This window comes from Schistocerca americana, chromosome 1 (assembly GCF_021461395.2).
Source record: "Schistocerca americana isolate TAMUIC-IGC-003095 chromosome 1, iqSchAmer2.1, whole genome shotgun sequence".
Taxonomy (NCBI): domain Eukaryota; kingdom Metazoa; phylum Arthropoda; class Insecta; order Orthoptera; family Acrididae; genus Schistocerca; species Schistocerca americana.
The window spans coordinates 770,683,486-770,703,332 of NC_060119.1; the positions used below are offsets into that span (position 1 = coordinate 770,683,486).

At 43.6% G+C, this 19,847-nt stretch overlaps 1 protein-coding gene across 1 annotated transcript in view; it reads right to left on the bottom strand.

Annotated features, from left to right (window-relative positions):
* The window catches only part of LOC124545487 (waprin-Thr1), a 179,703-nt gene extending 163,345 nt beyond the window's left edge, over positions 1-16,358 (bottom strand). The window contains exon 1 of the mRNA XM_047124431.1: positions 16,275-16,358. The gene's annotated coding sequence lies outside the window, so the exon portion shown is untranslated. The remainder of the gene's footprint in view (positions 1-16,274) is intronic.
* Between the last annotated feature and the right edge of the window lie 3,489 nt (positions 16,359-19,847).

Below are 19,847 nucleotides of genomic sequence, written 5' to 3' on the forward strand. Positions count from 1 at the left end.
CTCGCTGTATGTTGGTACAACGTGCTATGTGAGGTTTTCACGGGCAATAAAAAGGGCGGAAATGATTTTTATGTTGATCTCTATTCCAGTTTTCTGTACACGTTTCGGAACTCTCGGAACCGAGGTGATGCAAAACGTTTTTTGATGTGTGTATGTAGCGGTCAACAGATGACTACTGTAGCATGAATAACAAAGTACACAATAAAACGCAAAGTATGTGGACATGTTCTAAACATTTATTGTGTATTGTGTTTTTTTGATGTAACAATGTTGAGCGCTACATATATAGACATGGCCATGTGCACAAGGTCCTTTTTGATTTTAAATGTTTTATTTACGACAAACCTTTATGTAATGTTGTACATTTTATCTACGTGACAACTTGGCGTAAGGTCCAACTGAAATTGAACATATTTTATGGCAAAAATTTTTGAAGAAGTGAAGATGACAGCAAACTTGTCGAAACCGGTTGATTGTAAATAAAGAAATATTTATGCGATCTTGGCTTTAAAAAGTTTTTACCAAGTAAAAAAGATCGCTCCTTCTGATTTCACAATATGAGGAAATTCAACCCAGAAGATATTTTACAGCCTTTTCAGAATCAAGTTGCAGGAACGCAGTTCACTAGCTGAAGAAACGCTGGACAGATTGCAATGATGTATATAGGAAATACGTCACAATTAAATACCAGTTCGGCAATGATTCAATTTTTCTTGGTAGCGTTTTTGAAACAAGTTTTCGTACCGTCGAACAAGTCCCAATGGTGCCGACAGGCAGAGATAAAAGGTTTGCGGAAAGTTTATAATCGTGATCGCGAAAGGCGAGTGGTGCTTCTAGCAGAGCAGACGTCGAATGAGTTGCAGCAGCTGTGTCCTTGGCCGGCAGGCACAACACCGTACTTAATGGCCGCCTGACGCAGGCGCAGCCTTGCCCCAATGAGCTGGCGCCTCCGGGGCCCACGCCTACAGCTGCGCGTAGCGACCCAGTGATGCGGGCTGTACAGGCTGGAGAACTGGGCTCCTAGTCGAGAGAGGCAGCCACTGTGATACGCACTGCAGGAGGTGGACAAAAATATAGAAACAGTAGAAACACGTTACCACGCCTAACACGGCGTCGAAAACCGTGGGCATTCAAAACCGCTTACAGTCGTCTAGTAATGGATATACAGGGTGGTCCATTGATAGTGACCGGGCCAAATGTCTCACGAAATAAGCATCAAACGAATAAACTACGAAGAACGAAACTCGTCTAGCTTCAGGGGGGAAACCAGATGGCGCTATAGTTGGCCTGCTAGATGGCGTTGCCACAGGTCAAATGGATATCAACTGCGTTTTTTAAAAATAGGAACCCCAATTTTAGTACATATTCTTGTAGTACGTAAAGAAATATGAATGTTTTAGTTGGACCACATTTTTCGCTTTGTGATAGATGGCTCTGTAATAGTCACAAACGTATAAGTACGTGGTATCACGTAGCATTCCGCCAGTACGGACGGTATTTGCTTCGTGATACATTACCCGTGTTAGAATGGACCCTTTACCAATTGCGGAAAAGGTCGATATCGTGTTGATGTATGGCTATTGTGATCAAAATCCCCAACGGGTGTGTGCTACGTATGCTGCTCGGTATCCTGGACGACATCATCCAAGTGTCCGAACCGTTCGCCGGATACTTACGTTATTTAACAAAACAGGAAGTGTTCAGCCACATGTGAAACGTCAACCACGACCTGCAACAAATGATGATGCCCAAGTAGGTGTTTTAGCTGCTGTCGCGGCTAATCCGTACATCACTAGCAGACAAATTGCGCGAGAATCGGGAATCTCAAAAACGTCAGCGTTGAGAATGCTACATCAACATCGATTGCACCCGTACCATATTTATATGCACCAGGAATTGCATGGCAACAACTTTGAACGTCGTGTCCAGTTCTGCCACTGGGCACAAGAGAAATTACGGGACGACGACAGATTTTTTGCACGCGTTCTATTTAGCGACGAAGCGTCATTCACCAACAGCGGTAACGTAAACCGGCATGATATGCACTATTGGGTAACGGAAAATCCACGATGGTTGCGACAAGTGGAACATCAGCAACCTTGGCGGGTTAATGTACGGTGCGGCATTATGGGAGGAAGGATAATTGGCCCCCATTTTATCGATGGCAATCTAAATGGTGCAATGTATGCTGATTCCCTACGTAATGTTCTACCGATGTTGCTACAAGATGTTTCACTGCACGACAGAATGGCGATGTACTTCCAACATGATGGATGTCCGGCACATAGCTTGCGTGCGGTTGAAGAGGTGTTAAATAGCATATTTCGTGACAGGTGGGTTGGTCGTCGAAGCACCATTCCGTGGCCCGCACGTTCACCGGATCTGATGTCCCCGGATTTCTTTCTGTGGGGAACGTTGAAGGATATTTGCTATCGTGGTCCACCGACAACGCCTGACAACATGCGTCAGCGCATTTTCAATACATGTGCGAACATTACGGAAGTCGAACTACTCGCTGTGGAGAGGAATGTCATTACACGTATTGCCAAATGCATTGAGGTTGACGGACATCATTTTGAGCATTTATTGCATTAATGTGGTATTTACAAGTAATCACGCTGTAACAGCATGCCTTCTTAGAAATGATAAGTTCACAATGGTACATGTATCACATTGGAACAACCGAAATAAAATGTTTAAACGCACCTACGTTCTGTATTTTAATTTAAAAACCTACCTGTTACCAACTATTTGTCTAAAATTGTGAGCCATATGTTTGTGACTATTACAGCGCCATCAATCACAAAGCGAAAAAAGTGGTCCAACTGAAACATTCATATTTCTTTACTTACTACACGAATATGTAATAAAAAATGAGGGTTCCTATTTTAAAAAACGCAGTTGATATCCGTTTTACATAAGGCAGCGCCATCTAGCGGGTCAACCATAACACCATCTGGTTTCTCCCTTCAAGCTAGACTAGTTTCGTCTTTGTAGTTTTTTCCGTTTGACGCTTATTTCGTGACATATTTGGTCCGGTCACGATGAATGGACCACCCTGTATACAGGCCCTCCATGGTTGTCACGGAAACATTATGCCGTTCTTCCTGCAAAACAGTGGCATGTTCAGGTAACGATGGTGGGGATGGATGACGATTTTGCATTCTTCTCTCGAAAGTAGACTGCAGAGGCTCAACAATATTGAGATCTGGTGACTGGTGGCCAGGGAAAACACGACAGTTGACTCTGGTGCTCACAAAACCAGAGCTCGACGATGCAAGCTGTGTGAACAGGAGACCTGTCGTTTTGGAAGACAGCGCCACCATTGGGGAACAAACATTGTACAGTGGGATGGACCTCATTAGCCAAAATGTTCACATAATCTTTGGCAGTAAAGTGACCTCACAGAGCAACCATAGAGCCAATGGTATACCACGATATGGCTACCTAAATATTCACTCGACACCCGCCATGGAACATAATTTCGGCCATAAATTGGAAACAGTGAGTAACAAGACTCATTCGACCAAATGACGATCTCCCATTGGTCCACAGTGCATTTTTGTGGCTTCGGCACTACGTTTTCTTGTTATGGGCATTCGTATCGCTGATAAGTGGTTCTGCAATTAGAGATCGCCCAGGAATTCCCTGCTTTTGCGGCTCTCTTCGCGCTGTTTTGGTGCTGACAGAGTTTACGAGTGCGCCGTGCAGCTCTGCAATGACTTTTGCAGCTGTCGTCCTCTTATTTTTCGTCCCAGTACTCTTTAATGACCGCATATCACGCACGATCACTCAGCACACAGTTTCTTCCAAATTGTGATTTAGTAGACGATGTTTTCGTGTTTTACGTGTATGCTGTATAAATCTTCGATCTGGTACCTTTTGAAACACCAGACACTTCGGGACCCACCACACGAGCACCGACAATCTGCCCACGTTCGAATGCTCTGAGTTCCGACGTAATGCGCTCACAACTACACACAAAACTGTTCTGGCCACGACTGGCAGTTCGTGGGCAAATACAGATGCTACTCAGACTTCCATAGCATCTGAATTTATGTTGAAGCATGCTTTTCGCACGGTTTTACACATTTTAGTCCAACCCCCGTATGTCACACGCTTCTCAGACGCTGCTCTCTATCTACTCACTTCCTATGTTGACGGTATACCGCGAATAAAATTAAAAGTTCGTGCTTTTTTCTTTTACGCGCGTACACAACGTGGAAGTACTTCAATCTCGCACTGGACTTCTGAGGTTTCAAAGAAACAAACAAAATGCATTTAAGTCTCATATTTAAATTAAAAGTAATTCACATCGGCCTGTTATGACTATTCAGGAGGTTTCCGTTACTTATAAGTCAAATGGCGTAACTGGAGGCCCGCTCCCAAATATTCCAAAGTGGACTCCTTCTGCCCCATTACTAGCTTTCCTGGTATTTAGCGGAAAATTCTCTGAATCTACGAGCGCTATTTACGCAAACAGCCCACTCTGCCTAGAGCATATAAAAAAACCCACGTAGTTCCCTTAAAGTCAATGTACTTTGAAGCTTAGTGGCAGGAACACCGTTCTGAAGAAACTTTTCGCTTTTTCTTTTGCAGTCTACCTTTCTAGTGACACATTTGCTTCAACCAGCTGCTCCCCAAGGCTTGCAAAACATTCACCAGTTACTCTATGAATCTATGTTAGGTTATCAATAAGGATAAATCCTTTTGTATCTCGGAGGTCATCGACCACAGCCTTTTTTTCGTGCAAGGTCGTCGGCTACCGCTCATCGATTTGGTCGCTGTTTTCTTTTTAGCGAGAAACCTGTCCCCGTAGCCAAGGTCGTTAACGCACGCACGTGCTGCGGCACTCTACTCGGAGGTAGCCGTTTCGAATACTGGCGGTGACACGAAGTTCACGATCACCAGACAATGAGATGGATTAAATTCTAAACCTGTCCCCAGTTCCTCATGAGGTGAAAGCACGTGGTACCATTGATGCAGACCCTTCCTTGGGATGCGGTTATTATACCTGGAACCCCTTGCTGCTGTTCGGAAGGAGTAGTTAAGGTGTCGGCGCTGTATTTTATCCTCTCTCTTGTCTCTTCATTACACATCACACCCACGACAACACACTTTAGACACACCTATTACAGTCACTTACACTCAACACATACACTTAACGACATAACACTCACACTCCGTGAAGAAAGGTGCCATGGCGCGCGGAGGAAGTAAAGCCTTCCCAGTCAGGTGGTTAAACCTACTCCACCCAGTCACCCAGCCGCAGACATACGACTCATTCTTTGGTTTAAAGGGAAGCTGACAACAACAAACAGGCCCACAACATCAGCTGGATTATTTTTAAAATAATTCAAAGCGTTCTCACTGTTAAGATCTTTTCGCGATTGACAGGACACGTGGTGTCCTTCTAAAGTAATACTTAGTTTTGGCACAACTATATCCCTTATATGTCTAGCCCTACCAGCTAGCGACAAACTTTCGAAACTTGGAGAAAGGTACTATAGACCAAGGGATGGGTGTACTAACTTTAGAGCCGGCCGGGGTGGCCGAGCGGTTCTAGGCGCTACAGTTTGGAACCGCGCGACCGCTACGGTCGCAGGTTCGAATCCTGCCTCGGGCGTGGGTGTGTGTGGTGTCCTTAGGTTAGTTAGGTTTAAGTAGTCCTAAGTTCTAGGGGACTGATGACCTCAGAAGTTGAGTCCCATAGTGCTCAGAGCCATTTGAACCATTTGAACTAACTTTAGAAGGCTATCAGCGATCGAATGGGCTGGCGAGTATTTATAGCAAGCTGACACAGTGCGTCCGTTTCACGAAAACCAGATGAAGTTACCATCTTCTTAGTTCAAAGAACGACGGACGTAATTAACTTGCTCTTCCTGTATATCAACGACTTTGTTTTGAAACATTACTATACTCTTCAGTAATTCTTCTGGATTGTACATACTCTATGTTTAGTGGAACATATATGCTCCAGAAAACATAACAGAATGTAAGAAACATTGATATGTTACAGTCAACACCGTCTTTAGATTTTACGTTGAAAATTTATGAGCGACATTTCATGTTATTCGTTGTCACGAGGATAAATCTATGTTTGGTACTGATTTGTAACACTTTTTACCATCCGCCATCCTGATAAAACCACTCTAAAAACGAAAATTTTACTTTGAAAGTCCTAGGTTCACATGAAAACGTTGACATTGATTTGCGGGTCCATGTGCCCCCACCCTCCCCACCGATTTTCATTATCAGTCAACTTAAAAATTTATTGTTGGTGAAAATGGATTATTGATCGTAATGGAAGGCAGTTTTTGACCTTTTACTTTTTAAATATACGTAAAATAAATATTAACCGCGAAAAACGTAATACGTCAGCTGACTCACACAGCCTTAACCGCCGATACTCTGACGCCATATTGTGCACTTTCTCTATGTTTTCACCCTCAGCAGAAGTTCTGGGACATTCTTCAAACGTATCATACTCGAGGGAAATATGTTCATTTTTGAACTCAGTCGTTCACCTACTACATCCTGAAAATGAAGAACCAGACTCGTTACAAATTTTCACCAACTTTGGATGAATTGCCGATGGAGATAAACAGTCCTAAACAAACAATTTAGTGTCAGCTCTAAATTCCAGTTCTCCACTTGAACGTAGCGCAAGCACTTTGACTACTTTAAAAAAGAGTAGGCTATAAACAAAACCGTTCTGCAGATCTCGTTGAGTTACTCACAATAACACAAGAAAAACAGAATTTCGTACATATTAATGTGCCACTCCGAGAAATTTCCTCGTTGCTCCAAAGTTTGTCAGTGAATAGAAAACTTTCAAAAATCAGCTGGACGTGCTATGCTTTATCTACATTGGCAATTAAAACGCATGTGCAATTAATATACTCGATAGTTGTGAACAACAAAATTTTGAAACATATGTTTTTACATATCAGGTGGTAAACATATATGGACGTGCATTTTGTTTAAGAACATCGGTAATGCCTATTACTTTCCATGATCGTAGTCTCAATTGTTATGTGCTGCATCTGATACTGAATCATTTGTTAAAATCTTAATCTGCGCGTTTTAATAACTGTAAATCATAATCATTTGCTTAATACTATTTCTGATTACGCTAGTTAAATAAACTTTATACATTATGTTACTTCAGAAGAAGCTGTTACTTTCTTACTTACTCAAATAATCCTTTGAGCATAATTTTTTTAAAGAAAATAATTACGTCCACCTGTGATAACAGAAGCCTGTTTACAGATACTACTACAGTTCATGCAGGTTCAAATGAAAGGTACATGCCAAATACCCAATTTTCAACCCCTGAATTTTGCTCTAGGAGATAAAGTGCTCACATTGGAACTACGTACCTTGAAGCGGTATTAAAACAACTGCAGTTCTTTTTGGTAGAGGGAAATACTACCGTATGTTTATATTATTTCAGTGTTAAATTCTTTCTACTTTGATTATGACGACCGTGAGTATCCCATTAGTGGAGAACCAGTAAGCCGCCCAACCCCCAAATATTTAAACAACTGGAATCCCATGTACGAAACAGCTTCAAATTCTCCTATTACAAAGGATTAATGTGCTACATGTTTGACTTTAAGCATGTAAAATCATTATGATTGAAGACACAAAGGCCTAATTAAGTTGGTTTTATGAGTTTTGGATTATTCACCCGTAGACTAATGAAAAACTCAAAATGAGTGTAGCGTGAGTTATTCGCGCTCGATTTTCAGAAAAGTTAGTTTTTGACGCATCTCATTATTTACGAAGTTATAATTTCTGATTATAATTTGGGGGTATATTCATCATCTGATTATAATTTTGCAGGTATATTCAGTGTTATAAGCCGATACTGACTGAAAAATGTGTTGCAAATGAGTTCGTAGTAAAGAAGTAATAAATTAAATCGTCATGACTGATCCTGAAGTTTTACTACATGACCACCAAATATGCAGTAAATGATAAACGTTTGTTTTACATCGCTAATTGCTCTCATCTTCAAATGCTGGCTGAACCTGTTCTGGATCACTTGTGAGCCGTAAGTTCAGCTGCCTCAATACATATACACAGATTCTAATTTTAAACTTGACGTGTTATGTTCAGTCTTTAACATAAGCTTATGCCTGTTAATGAGTAGAATAAAACATCATTCAATAGTAATACGAAATAATGAAAATTAAATTTTGTTGCTTTGTTCACCGTTTTAGCCGCTTAGCAATATAGATGATGTCAGTGCAGAGGCGAGGGAAACAACAACTGTGGCATAACATGCTGTCCGCTAAGTTTACGTAGGAAGAACTGAAAGCTGCTATTAAAAAGTATAAATCCGGCAAGGCGGATTTATTGGTGGAGCAGATGCAGCATTTTTGGCCTGCGATTGTGGGATGGCTAGTACAGTTCTATAATATCTGCGTAACACGACAGCAGATTCCTAAAATCTGGAGAAGGACAAGGATCATCGCTGCACTGAAACCCGGCAAGCCAGCTTGCGATGCTAAGAATTTTCGCCCTAAATCTCTTTTGTGTCATCTTTATAAAATCCTCGAAAGAATGTTGCTCAGTCGTCTCAACCCCGTCACCGAGCCACAACTGATCCCAAACCAAACTGCATTCAGACCCAATAAAAATTGTACAGCACGAATCCTCAATCCGACAATGAATATCGAGGATAGTTTTGAGCGGGGTTGGGTAACAGGACCAGTTTTTATGGATTTTTCCTCAACTTATGATACTGTGTAGCACAATAACATGTTACACAAATGGCATCAAATAACGAGAGATTACTACTTTACTAGCTTCATAGGACCTCTCCTTCAGAACCGTAGATTCTGTGTTGAGCTAGACGGCAAGGAAAATAGATGGAGAATACAAAACAGCGGTCTACTCCAAGGTAGCGTCCAAGCACCTACCTTGTTTAACATCTGTAGCAACGATCAGCCATAACCTCTTAACACAAAAAGCTTAATCTATGCTGACGAACTGGCGCTAATATCTCAAGTCAAAGATTTCGAAACAGTAGAGAGGCGTCTAACAAATGGACTTCACATTCTCGCCTCATACCACCAAACTACCTTTTCATTTTTCATTTTTGAAACGAAGACGCCAACTGAAAATTAAAAGTCGTATGGAATGGCATGGAGCTGGAGCGCTGTCATAATCATCCGGGAGTCACACTGGACTGTGTGCTGACTTTTAGGAAGGAATGCCTACACACAAAACAAAAAAGTATCCTCCCACAACATCAGCAGAAAGTGCCCAACCGACAGTACTCAGAATATGGGCACCTGCATTACGTTACTCTGCCGCTGAATACGCCCACCCTGTTTGGTACAATTCTGTTCGTGCGAGGCATGTCGATGTTGCCCTAAACGAGACGTGTAGAATAACATTAGGATGCCTGTGGGCAACGCCTGCCCACAGACTCTACAGCCTGGCGGGTATAGCGCCTCCAGATATAAGACGAAAAGCTGCTGCGAACGCAGAGAGACGCAAAGTGGAACTGAACGGTGCTTACCCGTAGCGTGGACACCAACGTCCCCAAAGCAGGCTGAAATCTAGGAAGAACTTTCCGCCACAAAATCTGTGGACAACCAGAAACGCAGATATTGCATCATGGATCCAACCTTCGGAGGCCCTGCCCCAGGTGAGAATCTGCGATGTAAAATGTTGAAGTCCATCTACTGACTCGGAACTGGGTAGGTAGACAACGGATAAAATGGCCAAATGGAAATATCTAGGGGACCCATCAAGTTTATACGAATGTGGAGCCGTAAACATCACCAAGCACTTGTACAGCTGTCCTCTGTGCCCAGCTTCCAGTACGCTGGAGGACCTACTGCGGGCCAGGCGTAATGCTGTTGAGGTCGCCAATTTTTGGTCTGATTACATTTAGTGTTTGTAATCTGTTTATATACAACTATTATTATATGGCTAATTCCATCACATTGTATCTATATTTCCTCTGTATTCATTAATTTTATATATTTAGTACTTTTTTCTCTTTTTGTCTGTTTTGTGTGCAACACTTTTGGCACGATTAAATAAATAAATAAGCGAAGACTTTAGTAAAGACTGTTACAGCTGTGCTATTACCATACGTAAGAATTCAAATGCTAAGTTGCACAGGGCGTTTTTTACTTATTTTGTGGAGCATTGGACATCTTGCAACTGTAATTAACTAGTGAAAAAACTATAAATTATGACATTAATTGAATTTTCCGTCGATGCTGGGCAGAACATGTTAACAATATTAAAAAGGAACACATATTAATAGGACTTTTGCTTAGATCCAAACTAAATCCTTTAGAATGACATGACATAATCGACGCTACTCATACGTATTAACAGATCTTTTGCACAAATCCAAAGTAAATTTTGTAGAATTGCATGACATAATCGATGCTACACAAATGTGTGTAAAACAGTATTACTTCAAGTGTCAAAACAAGGAAAATGAATGAAATTACACCAGTTTTGTACCCTGGCCAGAAGAAATCACTCAGTAGTTTCGAAGTCTGGTGCTAAATTCCATACATTGCCAACATTTCAGATAATCTTGCAAAGAATTTCAAGTGTCTCAGCTAAAGACCTGCATTTTATAATGTCAATAACATATAAAATTCTTATTCAATAGTGAGGACAAGCAACCGTTGGCACGTAATGGTAACATAAAATCACTCGCAAGCAGTGTGAAAAAGCATATATTGGTCAGGCAGTCAGAGCTGTAACAATATGGCTACGTTAACATAACAAAAACTGGTGATTAAGGAAGAAAGATTCGACCTTTGCTGATCATCTTTTATTATATGAAATATTTTAAAGTAACCACTGACTTTCCAATAAAAACTAGATAAAATGATTCAAAAAATTTACCAAGAAGCCATTCATATGATGTAGAATGTGAAGTTGTAAATTCTGTCAAGAAAAGCAGGAAGATGACCCTTCGGGAAATACTGGAAATCAACGAACGTATGACACAGAACGACAGTCTAGTATTAAATGATCAAAATCATTTCTCAAATTCCTCTTTGTCAAAATCATCTTATTTCTCATTATTTGTTAAATGTATCTTCACATAAAAATTGTTTACCCCTTTTTTAGTTAATGTAATTATTTTAATGTTTTCCTATGTAAACACTTTGTCATTTTTGTATCTTCTGTACAAATAATATCTGTGTAAGGCGCGCATCATGTTTATCAGCGTTTGCGATATTCAGTTGTCACCCAAAGGTCTGAGAAGCCGAAAGCAGGTTCGTGACGAAATAAATATATTTTTTCAGAGCATTAGGAAGTGTTTTCTTTTTTAATATTATAAATTATGACTTTCTTTGCGTAAAATATGGAGTAGTAAGATTTAGGATGGTATAATAACAAAGTAACGTCCCCTCCCCCTTTCGTGTTCTAGAGCTAAAATATTGTATCGTTAAAGATAGATATTTATCGGTGTCCACATGAAGAAGCTCAGCGTAGTAAATAAGCTACTGGAATTTTGTTTCCTATAAACATTAGCATGTCCAGTAAAGAAATAGTGATGGTTTGTGCTCTTGCAGAGACAGATTAAATGAGTGAGGAAATTTAGAAAATTCTGATTGCTCCAAATATTTTATAAAATGTGCCAGGAATTTAGGGGCGGCTTAATGTAATACGTTCCGTTTTCAGCACATTACTTTATTTTCCATAGAACGTCAAATAACCACTACCTCCTCAGTCAGTGCACACACTGACATTGTCCTACAGATCAGCGTGCTATTACTCTTATTTTCACTAAATGCGAAGGGTGAAATTAGTACCGTTCCTAGTTTTTGTCATCACACGAATTACCGCTATCGGGTGGAGAAATGTAGGGTCCCTCTGAATAGGTCAGGCTTGCACTACACGCCGGAAGCGGCTACAAGGGTAGCGGAGTACGTGTGGAGTACACATGGGGGTTTTTTAGGTTAGAGAATTCCCTCCCTAGGCCCGACAAGACGCCTCCTGAGACGCGGCAAGGTAGGAGTAGGCAAAATGCAACAGGGAATAACAATATTAATGTGCTAATAGTAAACTGCAGGAGCGTCTATAGAAAGGTCCCAGAACTGCTCTCATTAATAAACGGTCACAACGCCCATATAGTACTACGGACAGAAAGTTGGCTGAAACCAGACGTAAACAGTAATGAAATCCTAAACTCAGATTGGAATGTATACCGCAGAGACAGGCTGGACAGTGAAGGGGGGCCCGCATCTCGTGGTCGTGCGGTAGCGTTCTCGCTTCCCACGCCCGGGTTCCCGGGTTCGATTCCCGGCGGGGTCAGGGATTTTCTCTGCCTCGTGATGGCTGGGTGTTGTGTACTGTCCTTAGGTTAGTTAGGTTTAAGTAGTTCTAAGTTCTAGGGGACTGGTGACCATAGATGTTAAGTCCCATAGTGCTCAGAGCCATTTGAGCCAAGTGAAGGGGGAGGCGTGTTTATAGCGATAAGAAGTGCAATAGTATCGAAGGAAATTGACGGAGATCCGAAATGTGAAATGATTTGGGTGAAGGTCACGGTTAAAGCAGGCTCAGACATGGTAATTGGATGTCTCTATAGGCACCCGGGCTCAGCAGCTGTTGTGGCTGAGCACCTGAAGGATAATTTGGAAAATATTTCGAGTAGATTTCCCCACCATGTTATAGTTCTGGGTGGAGATTTTAATTTGCCAGATATAGACTCGGAGACTCAAACGTTCATAACGGGTGGCAGGGACAAAGAATCCAGTGAAATTTTTTTAAAGTGCTTTATCTGAAAACTACCTTGAGCAATTAAACAGAGAACCGACTCGTGGCGATGACATATTAGACCTTCTGGTGACAAACAGACCCGAACTATTTGAAACAGTTAATGCAGAACAGGGAATCAGCGATCATAAAGCGGTTACTGCATCGATAATTTCAGCCGTAAATAGAAATATTAAGAAAGGTAGGAAGATTTTTCTGTTTAGCAAAAGTGACAAAAAGCGGATTACAGAGTGCCTGACGGCTCAACACAAAAGTTTTGTATCAAGTACAGATAGTGTTGAGGATCAGTGGACAAAGTTCAAAACCATCGTACAATATGCTTTAGATGAGTATGTGCCAAGCAAGATCGTAAGAAATGGAAAAGAGCCACCGTGGTACAACAACCGAGTTAGGAAACTGCTGCGGAAGCAAAGGGAACTTCACAGCAAACATAAACATAGCCAAAGCCTTGCAGACAAACAAAAATTACGCGAAGCGAAATGTAGTGTGAGGAGGGCTATGCGAGAGGCGTTCAATGAATTCGAAATTAAAGTTCTATGTACTGACTTGGCAGAAAATCCTAAGAAATTTTGGTCTTGTGTCAAAGCGGTAGGTGGATCAAAACAAAATGTTCAGACACTCTGTGACCAAAATGGTACTGAAACAGAGGATGACAGACTAAAGGCCGAAATACTAAATGTCTTTTTCCAAAGCTGTTTCACAGAGGAAGACCGCACTGTAGTTCCTTCTCTAGATTGTCGCACAGATGACAAAATGGTAGATATCGGCGGCGGTGGTGGTGGTGGTGGTTAGTGTTTAACGTCCCGTCGACAACGAGGTCATTAGAGACGGAGCGCAAGCTCGGGTTAGGGAAGGATTGGGAAAGAAATCGGCCGCGCCCTTTCAGAGGAACCATCCCGGCATTTGCCTGAAACGATTTAGGGAAATCACGGAAAACCTAAATCAGGATGGCCGGAGACGGGATTGAACCGTCGTCCTCCCGAATGCGAGTTCAGTGTGCTAACCACTGCGCCACCTCGCTCGGTGGTAGATATCGAAATAGACGACAGAGGGATAGAGAAACAATTAAAATCTCTCAAAAGAGGGAAGGCCGCTGGACCTGATGGGATACCAGTTCGATTTTACACAGAGTACGAGAAGGAACGTGCCCCCCTTCTTGCAGTGTTGTACCGTAGGTCTCTAGAAGAGCGTAGCGTTCCAAAGGATTGGAAAAGGCCACAGGTCATCCCCGTTTTCAAGAAGGGACGTCGAACAGATGTGGAGAACTATAGACCTATATCTCTAACATCGATCAGTTGTAGAATTTTGGAATACGTATTATGTTCGAGTATAATGACTTTTCTGGAGACTAGAAATCTACTCTGTAGGAATCAGCATGGGTTTCGAAAAAGACGGTCGTGTGAAACCCAGCTCGCGCTATTCGTCCACGAGACTCAGAGGGCCATAGACACGGGTTCAGAGGTAGATGCCGTGTTTCTTGACTTCCGCAAGGCGTTCGATACAGTTCCCCACAGTCGTTTAGTGAACAAAGTAAGAGCATTTAGACTATCAGACCAATTTTGTGATTGGGTTGAGGAGTTCCTAGATAACAGAACGCAGTATGTCATTCTCAATGGAGAGAAGTCTTCCGAAGGAAGAGTGATTTCAGGTGTGCCGCAGGGGAGTGTCATAGGACCGTTGCTATTCACAATATACATAAATGACCTTGTGGATGACATCGGAAGTTCACTGAGGCTTTTTGCAGATGATGCTGTGGTGTATCGAGAGGTTGTAACAATGGAAAATTGTACTGAAATGCAGTTGGATCTGCAGCGAATTGGCGCATGGTGCAGGGAATGGCAATTGAATCTCAATGTAGACAAGTGTAATGTGCTGCGAACACATAGAAAGATACATCCCTTATCATTTAGCTACAAAATAGCAGTTCAGCAACTGGAAGCAGTTAATTCCATAAATTATCTGGGAATACGTATTAGGAGTGATTTAAAATGGAATGATCATATAAAGTTGATCGTCGGTAAAGCAGATGCCAGACTGAGATTCATTGGAAGAATCCTAAGGAAATGCAATCCGAAAACAAAGGAAGTAGGTTACAGTACGCTTGTTCGCCCACTGCTTGAATACTGCTCAGTAGTGTGGGATCCGTACCAGACAGGGTTGATAGAAGAGATAGAGAAGATCCAACGGAGAGCAGCGCGTTTCGTTACAGGATCATTTAGTAATCGCGAAAGCGTTACGGAGATGATAGATAAACTCCAGTGGAAGACTCTGCAGGAGAGACGCTCAGTAGCTCGGTACGGGCTTTTGTTAAAGTTTCGAGATCATACCTTAACCGAAGAGTCAAGCAGTATATTGCTCCCTCCTACGTATATCTCACGAAGAGACCATGAGGATAAAATCAGAGAGATTAGAGCCCACACAGAAGCATACCGACAATCCTTCTTTCCACGAACAATACGAGACTGACAGAAGGGAGAACCGATAGAGGTACTCAGGGTGCCCTCCGCCACACACCGTCAGGTGGCTTGCGGAGTATGGATGTAGATGTAGACTGTTAACTGCCGTTGCTGATGCTGAATTGTACTGAATGTCTGAGATTGATTGTATATTGTAACAGCTCTCGTTAATGAGTAAAATGCGACGAATTAAAAATTTACCGTGTAGACATCTGGTTGGTACAATATTCACGATACACTTGTGGGGAAAGCTACGATGTGCTTAGCTGTGGAAGCTGGAAACCTAAACGCCATGTAGTAGGCGAGAATGGGCACACTGGCCTATATGAATTGTTTAAACACTAAATCACGAAAGTAAACGTTACCAGAAGCGTTGTAACTATGTAGAAAAACATACCTTGAGGGTACGTAATGGCTGAAACTAAAATTAGTGAAAGGAACTAAAAGAAGATTGAAAAGTAGCACTAAATGAGCTAGACTATCACTGACTTAATACAAACGAACCATAATTTCGGAGTTTTCTGATTGCCCGATAGTTTCGTGTAGCAGCCTCCGTTGTTTGATGTGACGGTACAGGTACATCAGCACACGACTTTTAGGCGAGCTTTGTCAACAATGTAAAGCAAATGTTCCTGTGGCGCAAGTTCGTAATAATACACAACAGACAGATAAATAATACTCTTGTGCCAATTTGTAAAACGTAAAATGTTGTTTAATGATACAGAGTTGGTCCGAATGCATTCCTTAACTGTTCAAAAACACATGCAATTTTATGACAATGATCTATCATTTCCATTGCTTTACAGTTACCGCAGAGTGATGCGCACAAAATTACAAGGACTGTAATTATTTTCAGTTCAAAACTGCCTATAGTTAATTATCTCTCCCAGGACATAGTGCGGTGCTGGGCCCACGACTGCGTGGGTGTGTAGCTTGTTATGTTACGGATAACCCTTCTCTGACGGAGTTCTTGAAACAGCGAGTAAGGCTCGAACAAGTAGCAAACTGGACGCATGGGCGCGCGCACAGCGGTTGCATATTTACCAGTGGCCGGCAGCTGCTTGTAGGACAGAGCGGGGCTTCGGAATCCGTGGCGGGTGGCGGAGCGCCGCAGTTTATACCGCGCTGTGATACCGGCGGGGGGGAAGGAGGGGGGGAGGAAGCAGCCGCCGGCGCAGCACAGCCACCTCCTCCTCGCCAGTTGGCTCCGCGCGGGCCCGTTACTAACGAGGAACGAGTCCGAGCTCTACAACGTCGGCACACACACGCGGCGATTAGCCCCTTCAGCGAAATAAGTGGTGTTCGTGGTCTGCTGGTAAGGCAAGAGGAGAGGTGAACGGGGACTAAAAGAAATGTGACAGAACGTATATACCGACTGTCTCTCCTGAGCGCCGTCAGGCACATTTGTTCGGGTGTTTCAGCAGACATTTGCAATTTTGGTTTCTCGTTGTGTAACTGGAAGTGAGTCCAAACAAACAGTGATAAGACGTGAAACTTCCTGGCAGATTAAAACTGTGTCGCGGACCGAGACTCGAACTCGGGACTGGCGGAAGTAAAGCTGTGAGGACGGGGCGTGAGTCGTGCTTTGGTAGCTCAGTTGGTAGGGCACTTGCCCGCGAAAGGCAAAGGTCCCGAGTTCGAGTCTCGGTCCGGCACACAGTTTTAATCTGCCAGGAAGTTTCATACAGCGTACATTCCGCTGCAGAGTGAAAATGTCATTCCACTGATAAGACGTATTTATTGTGACGCTCAGTGATGACAGAAAGCATCGGTTTTTTTCCCCTTTGGAAACAAGATAACTTTTAAAGCGGAATTTGATGGTTCAAATGGCTCTGAGCACTATGGGACTTAATTTCTGAGGTCATCAGTCCCCTAGAACGTAGAACCACTTAAACCTAACTAACCTAAGGACATCACACACATCCATGCCCGAGGCAGGATTCGAACCTGCGACCGTTGCGGTCGCGCGGTGCCAGACTGTAGCGCCTAGAACGGCTCGGCCATACCGTCCGGCGGAATTTTATGTCCCCATTCTTTAGAATGGCCCCAGATTAGTCTAGTGCGATATTTGTTTTGTCGATATGTATTGACAGAGACAGTGAGACACGAAGAACCCACTGCTGTGACTAAAGTCATGGGATAGCGGTATGCACACATGCAGGTAGTGGCAGTATCGCGTACACCGGGTATAAAACGGCAGTGCAGTGGCGGAGCTGTCATTTGTACTCAAGTGATTCGTGAGAAAAGGTTTCTGACGTGATTATGGCCCCACGACGGGTATTAATAGACTCTAAATGCTGAATGGTAGTTGGAGCTAGACCCATGGGACACTCCATTTCGGAAATCGTTAGGAAATTCAACCCACAGTGCCAACAGTGCGCCAAGAAAATCAAATTTCAGGCATCACCTCTCGCTGTGGACAACGCAGTGGCCGACGGCCTTCATTTAACGACCGAGATCAGCGTCTGCATACCCGCCAGGATAGCCGAGAGCGGTAACGCGCTGCTTCCTGGACTCGGGTAGGTGCGCCGGCCCCGGATCGAATCCGCCCAGCGGATTAACGACGACGGCCGGTGTGCCAGCCAGCCTGGATGTGATTTTTAGGCGGTTTTCCACATCCTACTAGGTGAATACCGTCTGGCCCCCACGTTCCGCCTCAGTTACACATTCACACTATTTCACGATTTACACTGGACGCAGACAGCTGGGGTACACTCATTCCGTGCCAGGGGGTATGGGGTGGCGGCAGGAAGGACAACCGGCCACTCCTTAAAATTAACCATGCCAAATCCGTACTTAACCCTGCCGACCCTGCGCACCATAAGGGAAAGGCAGCAGTGAAAGAAAGAAAGAAAGAAATCAGCGGCATGTGCATAGCGTTGTCGGTGCTAACAGACAATCAGCACTGCGTGAAATAACCGCAGAAATGAACATGGAACGTACGACGAACGTATCAGTTAGGGCAGTGCCGCAAAATTTGGCGCTAGTGACCTATGGCAGCAAACAACCGACGCGAGTGCCTTTGCCAACAGCACTACATCGGCTACAGCGCCTCTCCTGAACTTGTAGCGATACTGGTTGGAGCCGGCCGCGGTGGCCGTGCGGTTCTAGGCGCTCCAGTCCGGAGCCGCGCTGTTGCTACGGTCGCAGGTTCGAATCCTGCCTCGGGCATGGGTGTATGTGATGTCCTTAGGTTAGTTAGGTTTAAGTAGTTCTAAGTTCTAGGGGACTGATGACCACAGCAGTTGAGTCCCATAGTGCTCAGAGCCATTTGAACCATTGTTGATGCTGGTTGGACCCTACACGACTGAAAAACCGTGTCCTGATCAAATGAGTCCCGATTTCAGTTGTTAAGAGCTTATGGTAGGGTTCGAGTGTAACGCAGACCGCAAGAAGCGAAGAACCCAAGTTGTCAACAAGGCACTGTGCAAGCTGTTCGTGGCTCCATAACGGTGTAGTCTGTGTTTACTTGGAATGGACTGGGTCCTCTAGTCCAACTGAACCGATCATTGACTGGAAATGTTTATATTCAGCTACTTGTTGACCATTTGCAGCTTTTCGTCGACATCATGTTAGAAAACAACGATGGAATTTTTATGTATGACAATGCATTATGGCACTGGTTCACAATTGTTCATAATTGGTTCTGTAGTGTATCGACCGTATTCAATCAAAAAGAATGCCAGAGCGGAAATGAGTTGTAAAAGAGACAGCCACAGGGAGGCAAGAGTGTTAAGCATTGCCGAGCAAAACTCAGCCAACATGTGTTGCAAAGCAGAACCAGTTCGGCGCGGTGCAGCAACAGCTGACGGTGCAGTATGCTAGTGGAAGGACAGAAACCTTTCGTCACTTGCCATCCTTTCGTCACGTGCCATCATGGACGTGTTTAAAGTATGTACCTTAAGTCCTAAATGAACGTACTCTCACACATGTAAGTACTCCGCCATTCGTGTACTAAAATATTCTCGTCTCAGTATCATTGCAGACACCACGAGCCTTTGACACGCAGAACAACATCCCAGAATGCGGTATGGGGTCTGCTGTTCGACCGTGAGACAGGGCAGCCTGACCTGAGTCACGAGAGCTGCTGTCACTTGAGCAGAGAGCCTCCTACTCGTTGGAGGGAGGTCCGACCGCCTCTGCAGCATCGTCAGCTGCGCTGCCATGCTGTCACCACAGCCGAGCCGGCCTCGCAGGGTAGCCACGCGGTCGAGGGAGCCTTGTCATGGTTCGCGCGGCTCCCTCCGTCGGAGGTTCGAGTCCTCCCTTGGGCATGAGTGTGTGTGTTGTCCTTGGCGTAAGTTAGTTTAAGTTAGATTAAGTAGTGTGTAAGCCTAGTGACCGATGACTTCAGCAGTGTGGTCCCACGGGAACTTACCACAAATTTCCAAAAAAAAAAAAAAGTCCAAAATAGTCGAGCCAGAGACGTCGCTGACAGTGGCATTCAAGTGATGCCATCTTCGGCCCCGCTCTCTGCACTGCCAGAAATGCTGGACATCTATTTTTCGCATGAGAGGTAGCTGGACGCCTTCACCAAGCTGTTCCTGATGTACTATGCCCAAGGGCCAGAAAAAGAAGCTAATTAAACAACTCTACTGTTGTCCTGACGTCTCATTT